Source organism: Panicum virgatum, chromosome 3K (assembly GCF_016808335.1).
Source record: "Panicum virgatum strain AP13 chromosome 3K, P.virgatum_v5, whole genome shotgun sequence".
Taxonomy (NCBI): Eukaryota; Viridiplantae; Streptophyta; class Magnoliopsida; order Poales; family Poaceae; genus Panicum; species Panicum virgatum.
The window spans coordinates 41,944,099-41,958,974 of NC_053138.1; positions in this window are offsets into that span (position 1 = coordinate 41,944,099).

Genomic DNA, 14,876 nt, shown 5'->3' on the forward strand with positions numbered 1-14,876 from the left:
ATGTTCCAGAGATGATGTAAAGTGCCCAAGAGAAGTTTCTTCAGCACCGGTTGAACCGACGGTGCATCGGAGTATTGCATCGGTGCAATGACGTCAGCGCCTAGGAGAAGATTCTTAAGCACCGGATGAACCGGTGATGCATCGGTACAAAGCATCGGTTCAACCGGTGGTCTCTGCGTCAGCTGTCAGGACTTCAACGGCTACTTCGGGCTATGAGTGACCGGATGAACCGACGCTACCCCGCCAAGAGGCATCGGTTCTTCCGGTGATACATAGAATTTCAGCTGACCGTTGGAGCAACGGCTACAAGACTTTGTGGCCTATATATACGCCTCACCCCGGCCATTTGAAGTTTGCTGGAGTCCCAAGACACCTCATACACATCCAAGAACATCTCCAAGCCATACAAGAGCTCATAGATCATATCCTTAGCTTATAGCACTAGCTTTGTAAAGTGTGAGTGCTAGATTAGCTCTTAGTGAGTGTGATTGCAAGGCCTTGAGCCTTTGTGCTGTGGTTCTCTAGTGAACCAAAACAAGAGCTTGGTGCGCCGGCACCTTGGAGCGTGAAGCTCGCCGGCAACGTCATCGACCCTCCCACTTGGTGTGGAGTGGTGACGACACTTTGTGCGGGGGACGTGGAGACCCCCATCCTTTGTGGAGAAGCTCCTTAGTGGAACCCGGGGCCAAGGTGACCGTGATTGTGTTCACGGAAGAGACTTGGTGGCCGAGTAGCAATACTCTTAGTGAGTGCTACAACAACGTGGATGTAGGTGTGCCTTTGTGGCTAACCGAACCACGGGATAAACACCCGCGTCAAGAGTTTGCTATCTCATATCCCTCTCTTTAAGCTTCCGCATTTCTTACTAGCAATTTGTGTGCCTTTACTTTCATAGAATAGTTTCTTGATAGGAAAGGCTATAGGTTGCTAAACTCTTTTGGGATAGGGGTTTCACACTACAACAACCTAGTTGCACATCTAGATAGCATGTTTTAGTTTAAGTTTTGTGCAAACTAGTTGGAGCCATAGGTCTAAGTTTTTATTAGTGCCTAATTCACCCCCTCCCCCTCTTAGGCTAGAGCACTTGATCACTTTCAACTTACACAATGCAAGCTGCACCTTCAACAGGATTATCGAAATCGTTCTCAGGGATCAGCTAGATAAAAACATCTCCACGTATGTCGACGACATTGTCATCCGAAGCAAAAAAAAAAGGGAAGACCACATCAAAGACCTTCACAAAAATTTTGCAAACCTTCGGCGACGCGGCCTAAAACTGAACCCTAAAAAGTGCGTCTTCGGTGTCCGTAGAGGCAAGTTGCTAGGTTGCATGATCACAGAGAGGGGGATAGAGGCACACTCGGAGAAGATTGAAGCCATTAGACGGATGAAACCGCCAACCACGAGGAAGGGGGTGCAGAAGCTAACAGGGCATCTGGCTTTGCCGAACAGATTCATCTCAAGATCAACGGAGAAGTGTCTCCCGTTCTTCAAAGCACTCAAGGGCTCCGACAACTTGCAATGGGGCGAAGAGAAAGAGAAGGCTTTCGAAGCCCTCAAAACAATCATTGAAAATTTGGCGGTGATGTCTAGTCCTTCAGAAAAAGAAGAATTGCTCTTGTACATTGCTACGTCAAGAGCAGCGGTTAGCGCCACTCTCGTCGAAGAGCGCATGGTCGAAGGGGCACTGAAATAGGTCCCAATCTAATTTGTCTTCGAAGCACTGAATGGGTCAAAGCTATTATATTCAGAAATGGAGAAGATGGCATATGCTGTTGTCATGGCCGCGAGGAAGCTTTGCTACTAATTCCAGAGCTACAAAATCAAAGCCCAACATCTTTTCCCCTTCGGGATATGTTTGAGAATAGGGAGGCCTCCGGCAGAATAGGCAAGTGAGCAACGCAGTTGGCAGAGCACACAATAGATTTCGTCTCCAGATCAGCAATCAAGTCTCGAGTATTGGCAAATTTCATCGCAGACTGGACCACAACTAATCCTTCGCAAGTGAAAGCAATAGAGATTGCGTGGAAAGATTGATTGATTAGGATAAACAAAGGTTACATATATAGCCTGCAATCCCTCAAGCCTAACCTAATCAATCTAAGGCTCGGCGGGCTCGGTACACGGCACAGCCGGTCCAAGCCCAGGCGCACAGCACGCTTGGGCCCTCTTAACACCCCCCCCCCCCCCCCGCTGTCTGATCGTCGACAGCCTAAACGTTCCGACTGGACCTGAACTCTGTGAAAACAGAAGACAGCAAGCCCTTGGTGAAGATATCGGCGTACTGTGAGCTTGTGGGAACATGAAGAACGCAACACGCTCCCGAACAAAATGAAGATCAATCTCAACATGTTTGGTGCGTTGATGTTGTACGGGATTGGCGGACATGTAGACGGTGCTGATGTTGTCGTAGTAAACCAGGGCAGCCCTGCTAACAGGCGCATGCAGCTCAACCAGAAGTTGGCGCAACCAAGAAACTTCTGCAACAGCATTGGCGACAGCTCTGTATTCGGCCTCAGCACTGGAATGCGAAACAGCAATTTGGCGTTTGGAGGACCAGGAGATGAGATTGTCACCTAAGAAGGCAGCATAGACGGAAGTTGACTTGCGAGTGTCAGGGCAGGCAGCCCAATCAATGTCTGAGTAGACCACAAGATCAGACCGAGTAGAAGGACGCAGCAGGAGTCCCAGGTGCAGAGTGCCTCAAGCATATCGCAGAATCTGCTTGACAGCAGCCAAATGAGACTCTCGAGGATCGTGCATATGAAGAGAGACCTGCTGGACAGCATATGTGATGTCTGGACGGGTGAAGGTCAGGTACTGCAATGTGCCGGCTCAACTGCGGAAGTCGGTAGGATCAGCTACAGGAACACCACCATCCACAGGGAGCTTGGGATTTGTATCAACAGGCGTGGCACAAGGCTTGCAGTCAGACATGCCAGCTCGCTGAAGGATCTCCATCATGTACTGACGCTGAGACAGCAGAAGACCAGAACCAGAACACTGCACATGCATACCCAGAACGCTGGAGCGCATCGATGACACGACGAAGCAACTGAGGTGATGAAGCAGTAAGGACAATGTCATCCACAGAGCAAGAGATACACTGTGTTGCCACCCTGATGATAAACAAACAAAGATGTGTTTGTCTTGGCCCCCACAAACCCAAGCTGAATGATGTAGGAGGCGAAACGACAGTACCATTCCCTGGGCGCCTGCTTAAGACCATAGAGTGACCGATTAAGCCGGCACACGTAATCTGGATGAGCTGAGTCCTCGAAAGCAGTTGGCTGAGAGCAATAAACTGTCTCGGACAGGTTGCCATGAAGGAAAGCATTCTTGACGTCTAGCTGATGAATAGGCCAGTTGTGAGAAAGAGCCAAAGACAGTAATGTGCGAACTGTAGATGGTTTGACAACTAGGCTGAAAGTCTAATCAAAATCAATCCCTGGATGCTGTGTGAAGCCATGGAGAACCCAGCGAGCCTTATAGCGCTCCAGAGTACCATCAGCCTTGAACTTGTTCTTGAACACCCACTTTCCACTCACAATGTTGCAATGCGATGGTCGGGGAACCAAATCCCAGGTGCGGTTCATCAACAGAGCGTCGTACTCCTCTTGCATAGCACCTCGCCAATTGGGATCAGCAAGGCCCCCGCGATAGGAGCGAGGAACGGGAGAAAGCGACGAGGCAGTGTAGATGGACGGGAAGCATAGCCCACTCTATGCACGTGTGGTCATCCTGTGTTGATTAGACACAGGCTGTGTCGGGACAGCACCACGTGGAAGAGGTCGAGGAGGAACTGGACTATTGACAGGACGCCGGGAGTAGACGTGGACGAACTCCCGTAGAGGCCGACGGGAGGCAGCTGGAGGCGAGGCCGCGACCCGGGCAGCCGGAGCAGGCCGCGATGTGAAGACGAGCGGCGCCGGGGAAGCGCCAGCTGGTGGCGAAAAAGGCTCGAGCACAGAGGGCACCACGGGGGCACCGGCCGACGCCGAGGTGGCACCAACTGATGACACCATGGATGCTAGTGCAGAGGACACCATGGGAGCTGGGGCGCCCAACACAGGGGGTGACCCCAGCTCAGCTGATTGCGCCAGGGACATCACCGAGGCACCGATCGACGGTGCAGCGCCTGGAGCCGATGCAGGGGACGCTAGGGGAGCTGGGGTGCCCAACACAGGGGGTGGCCCTAGCTCAATATGAGTCGAGGGCGCTGAGGCGGCCGCATGTGGCTATGCAGCGGGCGCTGGTGTACCTGCAGGCAGAAGCTGTATGGGTCTGATAGGAGCCGGTACAAGGTTTGAGTGATAATATAGACACTCAAAGTCTGCTGCATCAGGGGGTGCGGGCTGCAAGGAGAACGGAAATGAGGTCTCATCGAACACCACATGGAGGGAGATGATAACTCGGTTGGATTGTAGATCAAGGCAGCGGTACCCTTTATGATGAGCAGAATATCCCAAGAAGACACACAAGGCTGAGCGAGGGGCGAGTTTGTGGGCTGCAGTGGCTGAAAGGTTAGGATAACATAAACAGCCAAAAACCCGCAGATGACCATATGAGGGTGCAGTGCCATATAAAGCGAAGTGGGGTGTGACAGACTGTAGAGTTTTGGTCGGGAGGATGTTCAGCACGTGTGTAGCAGTGTGGAGAGCCTCTACCCAATAAGATGGGGGCATACTAGCCTGAAACAACAGGGAGCGAGCAGCATTATTGATGGTGCGAATCATGCGCTCAGCTTTACTGTTTTGTGGCGAAGTGTATGGGCAGGACATGCTCAAGTGAACGCCGTTGGTGAGGAAGAAGGTGCGCGTGCTAGAGTTAACTCAAGCCCATTGTTGCACTGGACAGCTTTCACCGTGGCCCCAAACTGTGTGCGCGCATAAGAAAAGAAGTTTGCCAATGTGGAAAAGGTGTCAGATTTAACACGAAGAGGGAACGTCCACAAATAATGAGAACAGTCATCTAGAACAACCAAGTAATATTTAAAACTAGAGACATTGGGAACTGGTGAGGTCCACAAATCACAGTGAATGAGATCAAAATTACTAGTTGCACAAAAGTTTGATGACTGAAAAGGCAAACGAGTATGACACCAAAGCTGACAAGCATGGCATATGGAGCTAGGTGCGGTAGTATAGAAGGGGACAACCGAAGCGACCTTTGCTAAGACCTCATGACCAAGGTGACCAAGACAACGATGTCACATGAGGAGGTAGATGAAGCAGCTAGAGCCTGCGCTGTGGGAGGGATGAGTGGGTACAATGGGCCGGAGCTATTGCACCTGACGATCACCCTCTGTGTTGTGAGATCCTTCACAGAACAACCAGAGGGGTCAAATTCAACAGAGCAATTGTTATCAGATGTACACCGGCGTACAGAAATAAGATTTTTAATAAGTCTTGAAGAAACAAGAACATTATTAAGAGATAAATGCCCGGGAAGGGATGCATTGCCAGTAGCAGTGATAGGAAGTAAACAACCATCACCGACAACAATTGATGAAGGAAAAGGGTACCACCGGGATAAAATGTCTTAAAGAGTTGAAGAGTTCAAGGTCATGTGGGAGGTAGCACCTGAGTCAAAATACCAGTCGATCTGAGGAGGCTGCTGGAGAGTCATGGTGCTGAAGGTCGAAGCGAGGGATTGTTGATCCCAGGACGAGGGGATGCCGCTGGCTGGTTGCTGGAAACCAGGGGGCGGCGCCTGATGAGGTGGAGAGGGCGCCGAAGTAGTACTGGGGCGCCAGGGGTCCATACAGCGAGTGCTGGACCGGGTGGAGAGCCTGCTGCTGCGCTTGGGCAGCCTGGAGTGCCTGCAGCTGGGCAACCAGCGCAAGCTGCTGAGGGGGTGCGGACCCTAGGACGCCAGCAAGAGCCGGTGAAGCATTGGAAGGCCCAGGACCGGGCCACATCTGAATAGTGCCAGCCCAGGGGTTGTAGAAGGAGGGCCACTGCATTGATGGCCCTTGGGAAGGTGTTGAAGGGGTTTGGCTGCTAGAGCCACTGCCGCCGGAGGAGGTCTGGGCGCCATTGCCGCCCCTGTTGTTGCCTTTGCCACGCTTGCCGCGACCTCCCTTGCCAGAGGAGGTCGTGTTATTGGTGCCGCCATTGCCACCACCCCCCGGTCCCCATGCCACCACCAAAGCCATAGTTGGATTGGCCAGGGGGCGCTGGGAAGGGCCGGAGGGGCACTGGGAGGATGCCACTGTCCCAGCAAGAAGAGTGGTGGAGGAAGCGGTCGCCAGATTCGACAAGGTGATCTCCTCCAAGGTGCGGTCGTCGCACACCTCTAGGAAGGAGGGGAATGGGCGACTTCGGCGCAGATGGCGTCTGATGGAGGTGAACTTCTTGTTGAGGCCACGGAGAACGTTGAGGACGAGTGTACAGTCGGAGATGACTTCACCAAGATCGGCTAGGTCATCCGCCATGAACTTGAATCGCTTGCAGTAATCCGTGATGGAGAGGTCGCCTTGGACGAACGTCCGAAAATGAGCATCGAGGTGCAGGGCGTGCGCCTCCTTGTTCCCAAGGAACTGGGCTTCAATGGCGAGCCAGGTGGAGCGAGCCATGGCGCCCTGGGTGCCGCGGGCCATGATGATGTCAACGAGGTCGCTGGATAGGGTGCTGTGGAGCTAGGACCGGACGATGCAGTCCATGCATGCCTAGTCCAGAGAGTGGTGCAGGGGGGCATCCTGGAGGACATGATCCTCCAGCAATTACTTGCCGAGGGTGAGCAGGAACTGTTCACGCCATTTGGAGTAGCTGCCGGAGTTGACGTCGAGGATGATGAGGACGAGGCTCCGAATGTTCTGCATGGCGACGGCATAAGGATGCAGATTAAGGAGAGCAGCGGCCTCATGTAGGAGGAGGGAGTCGTGGAGATCACCTAGGGCATCCTCAGATGCCGAGACAGAGCTGTCGTCGCCGTTGTCGTCGTCGAGGGCAGCGGCGGCAGCCCTGCGCTCGCGACGGGTGCGATCCAGGGCATCGCAGGCGCGGGTAGCGGCGGCATCACACTCTGCAGAGGCGGCGGAATCCTTCTCGTCTTCCTAGGCACGAGCGATGGCAGCATCGCGCTAGGCCAGGCGCGCCTTGCACGCCCGCAGGCGGGCAGCCTCTGCATCGGCAGTGGAATCAGGGGCCATCGGGCAGCGACGGCAACAGGGCCGGTGCGGGATGGCGAGGGGGGCAGCGACGGCCGTGGGCGGTCGGTGCGGTGGACGCGTCACAAGGGAGTCGCGCGGGGGCAGCGACGGCCGTGGGCGGCCGGTGCAGTGGACGCGTTGCGAGGGAGTCGTGCGCAGGAGCAGTGCCGGCGGCGTGCTCAAGATGTGGAAGCGGGATTGCGATCCCGGTCTCTTGATACCATGAAAGCAATAGAGATTGCGTGGAAAGATTGATTGATTGATTAGGGTAAACAAAGGTTACATATATAGGCTGGAATCCCTCAAGCCTAACCTAATCAATCTAAGGCTCGTCGGGTTCGGTACACGACACAGCCGGCCCAAGCCCAGGCGGACAGCACGCCTAGGCCCTCTCACACACAAACACATATACATGTCTAACAGCAAGAGGCAGTATGGCAGCTCGAGTGTGATGGGGCATATCAGAGAAATAGAGCTAGGCTTCGGCAATCTTAGCAGCAACTTAAGGGACTCAGCTGAAGTACACAGTCAAGCTTGATTTCGAAGGGTGCACAAACAACTTCGCAGAATACGAAGGCCTCCTCTTGGGTCTTCAAAATGCAAGAGTGCTAGGGGGCGCGAAGACTATCCATCGGATCTGACTCTGAAGTGATCACGGGGCACATCAGCAAGTCCAAGAGAGCATTGAAACCAAAGCTGGCGAGGTACTAGGTATGGAGAAATACTTCCTGGGATTCAGCATACGAAACTTTCCAAGCGCAGAGAACAAACAGGCCAATCAGATGGCAGCAGCACAAAACGACCCATTGCCTCCGGATGTCTTTTTCGAAACACTGAAGCAAGGCTCTGTCAATTGCGCCGAAGAGCCAGCAAAATTTATCAACGCAATCGCCAGCGTGGACTAGCGGGCAACTATCATGGCCTACCTTCGCGGACACTTCATCCCGGAGGATGAAAAAGAAGAAAAAAGAATGGCGCTTCGCGCTCGTAGCTATTCAGTCATAAACGAAGACCTGTATTAAGGAGGGGTTTGCGCCCCTCTCCTCAAATGCATTTCGCGAGATGAAGACAGACAGTTACTCGAAGAAATACACGTCGGAATGTGCTCTTCGCATATTGGGACAAGGGATCTGGTAGGCAAGGCATTCCCATAAGGTTTTTATTGGCCCTCCTCGGTAGCTGATGCACACAAAGTAGTGCGAACATGTCCAAACTATCAGCGGTACGCTCCGTATAGCAAGTTTCCCCTAGACGAGGTTCAGCTGTTACCTCCAGTCTGGCCACTGGCGCAATGGGGCATTGACATGGTTGGCCACATGCCGACAGCACCTGGAAATTACAAGTACGCAGCAGTTGCTGTGGAGTACTTCTCCAAATGGATCGAAGCCAAATCACTCAGAGATATAACAGCTGGGGCACTTCAAAAATTCTTCGGCAAAATCGTTTGCCGCTTCGGCGTACTAAGAGAAGTGATTGTGGACAATGGCAAGCAGAAAGCTTCAAAACAGAGTAGAGGAGGAGGCGATGAGAGAGACCGCGAATTAGGCGAGCTTGAGTGCGCCTGCACCCGCCGGCAGCCACTCCGGTCCCGGCGGCCACCGCCCCGCTCCTGCGTCAACCTTGAGTACGTTGGCTCTGGCACCGTCGCACGGTGTGCTCGGAAACTAGTCCTGTATGGCGTCACCCAAGCTGTGGAGCTTGAGCATGACAAGGAGTTGACAGAACTCGTGAGCAGTTGGGATTTCGATGCCGGCAAGAGTTTCCAAGACAAGGTTCTTTCTTCTCTCAACTCTTCGGTTCACCATCCCTCATCCTCTCGCCTTGGATCTTTCTTGTTGCTTGCAGTCTTTCGGCGCTTCACCTTTAGGCTGACGGTGGAGACAGTCAGCTTGGCGCTTCATGGTTGCCTTGGTGGATCACCAGCTGGTTTTCATGTTTCTTATGTGCAAGATAGGCACTTTCGCTTTGTCGTTTCCTGCAAGCAAGTTGGTTTCATGGTCTGTAATCTTAAGAGGTTTATCACGGATCATTTCGATGTTTACTTTCATCTCTAGAGAGATGGAGGGGATTCTTGGGTTCATGAAGAAAGAAGATGGTTAAGGGAGGAGGCTCAGAGTTGGAATGAAGTATCGTACAGAAAAAAGGAGACAACTACTCATAAGAAGAAGATCACTTTCAGAAATCCCATTGTGCAGGAATCTCCAAACAAATCCAAATACGGAGACGATGACCAGCATGCAAAGGTCATCAAATTTGGCAGTTTCAAATGCAGAATTCCAATTCAACATCTCTCATCTGCAGGTTCTAAAGAAAACATCTCTGCACAAGATAGGTCTACTACAAGCTTCCTGGACAATATTCATGGCAGCTCTTCTTGCCGAGAGAGAGAGGTAGAAGATGACATTCAAATCAAAAGAGTCTTTGGTAATCGCAAATGTGACCTTTGCATCAACTCCATGGTCGGACGCATGCCTGACAGAGCAAAGCATGTGCCTCCATCTGAGTTACTAGTACAACTTCCAAGAGGACTGGGTTGCATAGTCACTCGATTTGCTATAATTGCCTTGGGAGAGGCCACTTTGCTCATGAATGCAAAGAGGAAATTAGATGCATGTTTTGCTTTAACTATGGACATCGAGCCCGAGAGTGCTTCCAGCGGCTTTCAAGTTGCCACTTGGCTTGGGCCCCCAAGAGAGCCTTGTCAAATACAGAAAGTCCTGACGCCACACCCAAGAAGGCAGCTAACGTTAACACAACCAATACCTCATCACCTCAACCTGGCTCGTCACTCACCCCATGGCCTTGCTCGTACCTAACACCTCACCCCCCTCAACTCCTCACACCACCTCTCCTTTGCCCAGAACCACCACTGCCATTTCCTGCTCAGCTCGCGATTCAGAGTCAAACACAATGGTGAACTTTCCTGCTGAGGGCAATGATCATAATGATGAACAGAATGACAACACTGATGTTAGCTCTGATCACTATCCTAACCAGGCACACTTTGCCTTTTCAGCTGGTAATATTGAGGTAGTTCAAGTCCCTATGATGCCACTAAATAATAATGGTCTTCATCTTCAGCACTCTTTTATGATCAACAATGTAAATCAAGTTGAGATGGACAGTCAAAATGAAGCTGAGCAGAGCAACATCATGTTAGTTGAACCTGAAACACACCCCGTACAAGACCCAGTCCAAGTCGAGATGGTGAATATTCAGAACACCAATCAGATTTTACTTGAGAGGGGTGACAATATTTTGTTAGTTGAACCTGAAGTACAACCCACACAGGATTGTTCTTCGTCTGACAAGACCAACAGCAACAAGGCCGAGATTGCAGAGCAAGAAGTCACAACTCAAGAGGCATGTGTGCAGGCTCTGTCTCTTATCTCTACTAGTCAGATGGATATCTCAGGAAAGCAGACAATGACTGAGGAAGGAAGTAGCAGCCAGAAAACTGGGCAGTTAGCTGATCAGATAATTAGCAGCCTCAAAACTATCATCAGCAATCTTGCTCATCAGGCTCTTGCACCTAGTAGATGCATAAGTGTCATCAATATTCCTACTTCCTCTATTAGACTCACCCTCAATGATCATGGCTTAGAAAGCATACAACTTACTCCAGTAGAGGGCCAAGGGGCTAACATAGTGACTACAGCAGCCACATTTACTGTACATTCAGTTCAACTGCTGGCAGCTCGAGACACTGAGCGAGACCATCATGGCTCAGATGTCTATAGCAGAGAACATCCAGCCAAATAGTCAATTTGTTTTGCCAACAAACCGTGAGACAGCCCCCTATAAAGCACATCTACTGTAGGCAAGTCCGGGCTCCCATGCAACAAGTTCTTGGAGAAGAGTTGCCCATCTTTGGGACAAACCCAATCTCTGAAGACCCCACTCGAGCAGTAACTAGATCAGTTGCTGCTAGGAAAAGGAAAGAAGCTCCTGAAACACCAATCACTGTCAAGAATCTCAGAAGAAGCTCAAGATTGGAACAAATTAACAATGGCCACAGATCCAGATCTTCCAGTGATCCAGTAAGCAGCAACACCAGGGCTGCTAAGAAGAAGAAGGTTGCTAACCAGTCATCCCTTGCTGGCAATCTACTCCTTCCTCCCATGATTCTGTCAAATGATTTTCCTGGCCTAGATGAACTGGACAAGAGCAACGAAATATATCCCCAACTGTCTGTGGCCTAGATTCAGGAAGTTGCAACATCAAGGTGCGGTCTTGCTCCTTCGGAGGTGACTGCAGAGCTGTTGCTGGCAAGAAGTGAAGGAATGCCCTGCCCAAGTGTCGTGGCCAGCTCTGACGCTACCACCAACCTAATCAATGGATAATACAACATTTAGAAACAAGAGGGTCTGGAACATTTTGAACTAGAACATAAGGGGAATTAATTGAGATGACAAATGTAATACTGTTACATCAAAAATTAAAGAAAGCAATTGTTTAGTCTATTGTATTCAAGAAACAAAGAGAAGCCACTTTGATCACTCATTCATTAGGAAGATAGCGCCAAAACGCTATGATAAATTTGCCTATGCACCATCGGAAGGAGCTTCATTAGGAAGGAGCCTGCACACATGCCTATGCATTTTGATGGGATGGAACAGCTCTCTCCTGGAGGGCGAGGTCATCCACAATCTCAGATTTGCAGTAACAGTTAAATTCACTTCCAAACATGACAAATCAGTCTAGTTCCTCACTACAGTTTATGGACCTTGCAGTGGTCCTGAAAGAGATAACTTTGTCAACTGGCTCAACAATCTTCAGATACAAGATGATGACGACTGGATGCTAATTGGTGATTTCAATTTTTATAGAACCCTGGAAAATAGAAACAGGGAAGGGGGAAATATGAATGATATCTTCATCTTCAATGAAATAATCAGTAATTTAGGCCTGCTAGAAATTCCTCTCAAAGGAAGGCAATTTACTTGGAGTAACATGCAGGATAACCCTTTGCTTGAGCAGTTAGACTGGTGTTTTACTTCCTCTCACTGGATCAGTGCATACCCAAATACATTATTGTTGCCCCTAGCCAAGCCTCTCTCAGACCACTTGCCATGTGTGGTTCAGATTGATACAGCAATCCCCAAATCAAACTTGTTCAGATTTGCAAACTTTTGGGTGGAACAACCGGGATTCTTTGAATTAGTTGAAGAAATTTGGAAAACTAAGACCAACACGAACAATAGTGTGGCAAGAGTATCAGCCAAGCTTAAGCTACTCAGAAAGGCACTCAAAAAGTGGAGCAAAAACATCTATGAACTCAACAAATTAATTCAAGAATGCAATACAATTCTAGCAGTGCTTGACAAACTAGAAGATCAGAGACCTCTCTTCACACAAGAAAGCAATTTCAGAAAGATTCTCAAAGCACATATACTGAAGTTACTTCAATTCAAGAAAGAATATTGGAGGAAAAGATATACTCTAAGATGGACAAAAATGGGAGATGAAAGTACTAGCTTCTTTCACGCAGCAGCAATAGAAAGATATAGACATAATACAATCACCAGTTTACAAACTCCAGATGATAGAACAGTCACCGAACACTATGAAAAGGCCACCCTCTTGTGGCAAACTTACAAGCAAAGAATGGGCCTTTCTATGAACCCCAATATGCATTATGAACTGACAAACTTGGTACAAAGGAGTGAGAGCCTGAGTCATCTTTCTGAACCTTTCACAAGGGAGGAGATACAAGCTGTTAAAAGAATGCCAACTGACAAAGCGCCTGGCCCAGATGGATACAATGGCATGTTCATCAAAAAATGTTGGCACATTATTAAGTATGATATCTATGAGCTCTGCAATGATTTCTTTAATGGTACAGTGAGCCTGCAGGCAATAAACAGCTCATTCATCACTCTTGTGCCCAAATGCAACAACCCCACAACTGTCAATGATTTCAGGCCAATTTCTCTACTGAATTCTATATTGAAACTGATCACTAAGCTGCTTGCTGACAGACTGCAAAAACAGATTATTCCTCTCATCCACAGGAATCAATACGGTTTCATCAAGACTCGATCAATCCAAGACTGTGTAGCCTTGGCTTTTGAGTATATTCATCAATGCCAACAATCTAAAAGGGAATTGGTAATCTTCAAACTCGACTTCGAAAAGGCTTTTCACACTATTGAGCACAATACCATCCTTGCAATGCTTCATCATTTGGGGTTCGATGACACTTGGATAAATTGGATAAAAAGAATCCTTGAAACTGGCTCATCTGCCGTGCTACTTAATGGGGTCCCAGGAAAGAATTTTCCATGCAAGAGAGGTGTACGCCAGGGTGATCCGCTATCGCCATTGCTTTTTGTTTTAGCTGCAGATCTCCTACAATGCATTGTTAATAAAGCATATCAGCAAAACCTCTTCTCACTGCCCATTGAAGCTGATCCAAGCAACAAGTTCCCCATAATACAGTATGCTGATGATACGATCATACTCATGAAAGCTTCTCAGAGAGAGTTGTTCTGCCTCAAAGGATTACTGCAATCATTCTCTGACTCTACTGAACTCAAGATTAACTATGCCAAATCCAGCATTGTGCCTCTTAACATAATTGATGATCATGCAGAAATGCTAGCACAAACATTTGGTTGCAGGTTGGCAACCCTACCTTTCACTTATCTAGGGCTTTCACTGGGCACAACTAAGCCAAGAGTTGATGACTACATGCCACTAATGAACAAGACTGAAAGAAGACTGTCCTCCATATCTTCAATGTTAACTTATCTAGGAAGGCACCAACTGGTTAATTCAGTCATGTCTTCTCTGCCAACTTACACCATGTGCTCTTTGGAAATCCCTATAACTGTGATTGAATACATTGATAGAGCTAGAAGACATTGCCTATGGAGAGGCTCAGATATTAATGAAAAAGGTAAAGCTTTGGTTGCTTGGAATAAGGTCATGAGGCCTAAGAATTAAGGAGGACTTGGAGTGGTAAATTTGAGAGCACAAAACAAGTATTTACTCTTGAAAAATCTAGACAAGTTCTACAACAAAAGGGACATTCCCTGGGTGAACATGATCTGGCATTCACACTACGCAAATGATCAAGTTCCACATGCAAGCACTGACAAGGGTTCCTTCTGGTGGAGGGACCTGCTCAAGCTCTGTGATCACTTCAGAGGCGTTGCAACTTGTCAAATAGGTGATGGCACAACCGTCTTATTCTGGCATGATATCTGGAATGGGCATTGTCTCCAGCAAAAATTCCCAAGGCTTTTCACCTATGCCAAAAATGACAAAATTTCAGTAGCTGCTTTTCTCAGAAACAACGTTATCAATGACCAGTTTTTCTTGCCTCTCTCTGAGGAGGCATTTCAGGAATACCAAGAGCTCCAAACCATATTGCAAAACTTGCAAATTCAAGAACACAGCAGGGACAAGTGGACTTATATCTGGGGATCTGCTCAATATTCCTCCAAAAAATTCTACATGTACCCTTACAAGAATGTCCAGCCTCCTCCTCCCTTTATGTGGATCTGGAGCTCAAAATGTTGCAACAAGCTGAGGATATTTGCCTAGTTGTTACTAATGGACAGACTAAATACTAGAAATATCCTGAAGAGAAAAAAATTCGCCATTCAAGATTCAAATTTCAAACTATAATTGTGTGTTGTGCTCCAGTAATACTGAAGAAACTACATATCACCTCTTCTTTGGAAGTTTGGATGTCCATTCAGTAAAGAATGTTGGC